This window comes from Cynoglossus semilaevis, chromosome 19, assembly GCF_000523025.1.
Source record: "Cynoglossus semilaevis isolate Cse_v1.0 chromosome 19, Cse_v1.0, whole genome shotgun sequence".
Classification (NCBI taxonomy): domain Eukaryota; kingdom Metazoa; phylum Chordata; class Actinopteri; order Pleuronectiformes; family Cynoglossidae; genus Cynoglossus; species Cynoglossus semilaevis.
The window spans coordinates 11,225,865-11,232,565 of record NC_024325.1 but is presented as its reverse complement, the minus strand read 5'-3'; positions in this window follow the sequence as shown (position 1 = coordinate 11,232,565).

The window sequence follows — 6,701 nt, the reverse complement described above, 5'->3', positions numbered from 1 at the left end:
AAAAATAAAAACTCAAGTATTGTCGATTACAAGAAAAAAAACAAGTTTGATTTTTTGTAGAAAAGGAGAATCCAACAAGGGCTTTGTATTCGATTACGAGCTGGGTTTATGTCTTATTTATAAGGACAGAAAAACATTGTACTTTGTATATTTTATCTTCTTTGTATATTCAATATACAATATATCTGCTGCTGTACAGTATTTATTGTTGGTACTACTGATGATACTCAGAGAAGGAAGTACTTTGGGTTTGTATGGGTACATGTCAGTTTTTAGTCAGTCCCTATGTGTCTCCTATTGAAAAAAAAATCATCATGAGACAATAATAATAATAAAAAAAACACCAGCGTGTGTTTTTATGTGTTACATGTATGTTTATATATTTACCAGAGACGGTCAGGTCAATCGAACCCACTTTGGTTTTTACTGCATTTTTACAAAGAGTTCCAAAATCCCAGCACATTCTTCATTTGGATGCTGGAGTTTTATGTTAGTTGGCATTTGCAAATTTGAAATACTGCCTTTGAGGAAATATTACTGCGGCTCTCACTGACATCACTGAAGTATTTAGTGAATTTGTGATTGGTGTTAACTGTTAACACTGCGTCTGATTCTCAATAAGACTCCAAAAGTACTTATTTATACAGTGTGTAGAACCAGCCATGGCTTTAAAGTACTGCACTTGATTTCAACAAATGTACACATGTAAGACAGATAGATAGATAGATCAATAGAGCTGAAAAAATACAAATATTACTGTGTATAAAAAATCTTTCCTTGTACGATTTTGCACCTCATTAATTGTAATCACTTCAAGGGCTGTTGTCAAAGTGATTCCAAAGAAAGATTTCCGTGGTACTCTGGAATCCTCAGTTCTCCGTCTGCCCTTGACTGAGCACCAAAGCCCTGCCCACGGCCACCATGTCCGACAGTGACTTTACACTGAGGTCATATGGAATTATACTTAGGACTTTCCCTGAATTCTCTCCCTGCCATCCTTCCTCCCTCCGTCCCTCCCTCCTTCTCCAGGGATATTACAGGGTGACTTCAGGAACCCCCTCTCCGCTCCTCTCCCCTCCCCCCTTCAGCCTGATCCCTTGCTTTGAGAACATGTGGCCTGTGAATAATCAGGTTACAACTGTAGCAGTCCTTGGCCTTGATTTTGGAGAATGACTCCATTTACTTGTGTCTGACTCGCTGCTCCCTCCACAGCTGCAGCTTTTATTCTCCAGTCAGGCTCAGGGTTTTTACAGTACCGTGCTGGCACTGGACCCAGAAACACAATCTGAGCCTCACTAACACACATTTATTGGGAATGGAAAATGAATATTGTCTCATTTTCCAATAGGCTACTCCTGTGTTGAGGAATTAATGTAAAAGTAAAACATACAAACAAAATCATATTATTAACCTTATTATTATAAGGATGTCATTAACAAAATCATTTTTTTGTATTTCTGAGCTGCATTACTTGCACAGTTGTCAGGATGTGTAATATTATTAAAAATCACTCAACATTTAATGATTTAAAAACATTATATTTCACAGCCGGGACTATTAATGCATCTGCTGACAACTGTTTTGATGCAACAGTTGTGTCTAAATCCTTGATGCCCAATACTGAAGAATCTATTAAATCTATTAAAGACTCAAGAGCTTCAGGTGCATCAAAGCGTCACTGAATTCCTTTCGTACGCATGCTTTCCAACAATGCGTTTACCACGAGCCAATATTGTGGCAAAATAGTTTCCTGATGCCATCTGTCTCTCTTATCAAACACCTCTCCCGAGCCCTTGTCCTGGTTTCTCCTCAGAACACTGCTGCCTTTGAGTTCCTTCAGAAGAGGAAGTCAGATAGAGGAGGTCAAGGTTTGGGAACATGGATATGAATGTGGCGCTGTGCGCTGCCGGACTCGGTCCTCAGCCGGGGGTCACAGAGACAATGAAGGTTCTTATCTTCAGCAAAGAGCCTTCGATCAGTGGAGCAGGTGAACACCCAGTCACACCCAGCTAGGAACCACTTCAGGGGGGAAATGCCTGTCTGTAAGTACTTCCCATTATAATTAACGATGATGAAACCCACCCTTGGCCATTTGATAGAACCACAATCAACTTGGTGACTGGGATATTTGATTTGTCTCCCCAACACTAGAGTACACTAGAGCAGTACTTAAGGACTCAAATAGTGGGGCGGGCCCCCCCGGGGGGAGCGTGGTGAGATGCCAGGGGCGTGAGGGGCTTTCAGTGGATTATGGCACGCTGGACATAAGTGCACCACTGCTGTTATGCTTGAATGATAACAAGCCTCAAGTCACTAGGTGGCAGCAACTCATACAGTGGTTTGTACAGATAAAAATATATATGTTATCAGGTTCTCAATAGTATTGCAATTTGCGAGGATGTGTTTTACTAGACATCATGGAAGTCTTGTAAAAGATCAGGACTCAGACAGACTCAAACAGTAGACTGACATTTAGTTTGGAGTATTTTAAATCAAAGTCCCAACTCTGGACCAAAATGACTCGAATTAAAACACAAGGAATTAAAACACAAGAAACAAACAATTCAAGTAGTCAAAATACAGGAGAGACGAGAGACATATACTCACACCAGTGATTCCCAACCACTGTACCGTGGCACACTAGTGTGCTGTGAGAGATCATTAGGTGTGCCGTGGAAACTCATCCAGTTTCACTTAATTGGGTTGAAAACTATTATTTATTTATTTATTGTGTATAATTTTTCTTAGCCCATCGAAGCATGAAAGGCAGAACAATAAAATACTCTTCTGCTAGGGGGCAGCAGATGACTATGAAAACTAAAAACTGATAATAAAATCAGAGCTGTTGAAGAAGCTCTTTGTGAGTGTCTTTCTTCAATTCCTGCCAGTATATCCGTGTTGTCTTCAACTAAACAGGCAGAGCTTGCAGAGTCAATCATGAGGTCATTTAAACTAGAAGATTATTATATTTCATTAGATATATTTTTTTGGTGCGATTTTTGTTGCTGGTGTGCCATGGGTGGCGCTTTGGCCCAGAGGCAATGTCTGTGTCATTGGTGTGGAACCCCAGGGTTCAAGGAAGGTTCAGGGGGGTTGGTACGGTGCAGTGTGATTTTTTTCATAGAGACTGCTGCCCCCACGACCCGGTAACGGATAAGCAGATGAAAATGGATGGATGGATGGGTGTGCCATAGCTCAAAAAAGGTTGGGAAACACTGATCTACACACACAGGGGGCCAGGTGTGAGTGATGAGGCTGTGAAGGCTGAGGAGGGACAATACAGGACACAGGTGTGGCTGGTTGAACTGACAATGAGAGGAGACGGGAGGAGGGAGGGGCCGGCAGACGTGACTCCAAGGTGTCAGATGCCGATTCATTATACGTGGTTCACTTGTCTCTCAAACTTTCTAAAAGGTTTCATCACGTTGTTTTTGTGGGGTCTCGCCTTTCTCGACACTTTTTGACAAAGGGATATTAGCTGTTCTGAGGTCTGTGAAATCACCTCCATCAATCCCACAGAAATTCCACGTACGAAGCTGCAGTTATTTGGCAGGAACAGTTTTCTGGGCTCTACTGTACAAACTGCTCTTTCAGTCAGACCACATTGGTGAGGTCACTGACTTTAATAAAAACATTTGCCCTGGTTTGACTTTTCCCTGCCTGCTTATTACGGAAAAATTAATGGCACTCCCTTTAAAGCACAAGTCAAACACACACAAGAAATATTTTCTCTTTTTTCCAAATATACAGGAAGTCAGGGCTGTTTACGTCCTGAGAAGTGGATGATTAAAGTCAAAGTGGATTTTTGGGGGATCTTAAAGTGGTCTGTGCTCGGGGGGGAGTACGTCTTCTAAGAAATGTAGAAATGGCACATGGTGATGTTGTTTAAGAATGATTGTGCTTGGCATCACAGGCTCCAAGGATGTCTGTTTTCTATCAGTTCAATCAATCAAATCCATGCACCACTGCGTATCTCAAAGAGCCACATTTAATGTAATGTGTTCTCTACTGACAACAGTCTCACACTGACCAACAAAGTGACTGTCACTGCATCAGTGTTTTTTACATATTTCTGTATACATTTCTGTCTTGTTGTGGCTGTCACATTGTTGTTCTGACTGTTTGGTTTCAGTCCTGGAAAAATTGATGACCAAGGCATCGAAAAACTATTTTTATTTCCCTATGTTTTCCCCCTCTTAGTGGAGACAAGGATAACAGGATGATTGTGGTGAAGTGTGGTATGTGGTCTTGATCAAATGTTACTCTGTTTTCCAGGGTTCAGTGATTGGTGTACATATCTGTATTTGGTAATGTACTACGTATAAAACCAACTTCAGCAATTAACAGTAAAAATACACAACATATTTGCAAACATATTTGTTGTATATTGATTTTGTTGGTAGTGTCAACATGTTTTAAGTCCAGCTTTGGACAGTTTTTTCTTGTGCACAAAAAAAGTTCTATAAAGCACCAAAAAACTAAGAACGTCACATATGTGCTCAGACCGTTCATTCTGGACGTTTGTTCTTTAAAGGGGTTTGAAATGGTTCATATGTTTGCATTTATGAAAAAAAAAACTTGAGAAAACATATTGAAATCACATCGTTTTTTCATTATATATGTGTGTTTATATTTTAGTTTTGAAACAGTCTGAGACTTTTTTTTTTTTATCTTCGGGGCATCAATCATCAGCAGACTGAGTTGGTGCATCTGGACCGCAGATCCTCCTCTCGTTCATTTACTTTGCCGATATCCATATGCCAATATTGTCCAATCACTGAATTTCTGATTGTGGACCTGGTAATATTTATTTATCTGTACAAACCACTGTACGAGTATGAGCTTCAATGCTGCCATCTAGTGATGTTCACTTTAATGTACAGCCGTTTATCCCCAAAACTATTTTTAAGGCACACATCATTTGGCGATAGCCAGTTATTGCGTTAACGGGTTTTTATTATTGGATGAAAGACCGCTAACAATTCTTACAGATATTAGATAATATGCTAATATCGGGGGGATAATATCGGTCGGCCGATATTATTGGACATCCCTAGTTCTAATATGATTTACTCCTCAGTGGTTAAATTCCCATTCTTTCTGGAATGTTCCTAGTATACGTGTGTATTTTCAGGATGGTTCCATGTCTCTACTGTGTGTGGCTCTGTAATGGACTAACAAACTGTTAGTTCCAGAATAACATGTTACACTATAACATCAGATGACATCATAGCCGCCCTGGGTTAAAGCCTCGCTCTGTTGAACCCACTTTTGACAGGACAGAGTTTGACATTTGAGATCACTGGTCAGAGGTCGGAAAAGTGTGGGTCATGTCCCTCGGGGGGCAGTGGTGACAGGGCAAATGTGAAAAATCACAACTGTGTTGCTGCATTAGCTGTGACAGTGTCAATGTCGGGGGCGGAGGTCGACAATGGTCCTATTCACAAAAGTCACAGCCAGAGCAATGTTGAGAAACCGTTGTACTAGACTAAATACAGCACAGAATGTGATGTCATCAGTGAAACTAGGTGAGCTCCTGGTGCTTCCCTGGAATTATTTATCTTGGTGGGACATGTTCATCTGTAAAATAACATGTACATGAGGTCATTTCTGCTCTTTTCAACGTCTTCCCTGAAACTAATCAGCATCAACTCCTCGGGGCAAAAACCAGGATGTGAATCAGTTAGGTAAATTAGCAGCTTCGTGTTGTAAAAGCTGTGATTTTAATCCAAAAGAAACACACATGCTGTGTGGAGTCACAGCCTTGTTGAACTTTATATGAATTCATTTGACCTGTTTGACAAACATACATAATACAATATAAAACAATATTTTACTTACTTCAAATTAAAGTAAAGTCAAATAATGAAAACAGACTTTAATGAAAACTTTTTACCTGATATCAGAGCAGCGTCATCCTGCAAATAAAAAATTCTTTATTCTTTATAAAAACCCAATATCTTTAACATTATGTGGTCTACTACATACATTAAGGTGGTATATCTGGCCCAGTTCTGGGCCATAAACCTAGGTCAAAATGACAGGATTGACATGTGGTCTTTGGCTCTTCAACAGTCTGAGTATGGACACTGGATGAAATGACGCGTATTCCGCATATATAATGTTTTCTGTAGCTAATGTAAAAATTTCGGATGAGTGTAAAACCTAAGACAGCTTGGATGGTTTATTGCCGGTTCGCCACATATTATGTATGTCACCACCGGGCGTCATTTCCTGTGCTGTTGTTGTATTCCGTCCAGCTCACTGCTGTTTACTTTGGCCACCTCTTTCTCAAACTGCTGCCGAATTTGGTGCTTCATGTCATGCTCTGCAGGAGCAGTGATTTACGAGGGAGTTGACTTCTGAAGGGCTTCAGTTAAAGTTTCATTGGTTTTCGTCATTTTTCACAGCAGATGATTAATTATGCCTTTGCGATGCAATTCGGCGTTTTATTTCGGTCGTTAAACTTAATTCCGCGGCACTTTGCTTCATAAGAAAGTCTCAGGGATTGAGTTTTTTCTCTCATGATGTCCGAGTGGGCAAACGTAAGCTGCTGTGAGCGTTGATTTGACGGAGGTGAAGACGTGAAGCTGCTTCTTGTATGGGCGTTGTTGGGGGGAAGAGGAGCAGAGATGAAGGAGAGTGTGGGAATGAGAGGTTTCAATGACAGTTAAAAAGTACAGACGGAGGGAAATGAAGAG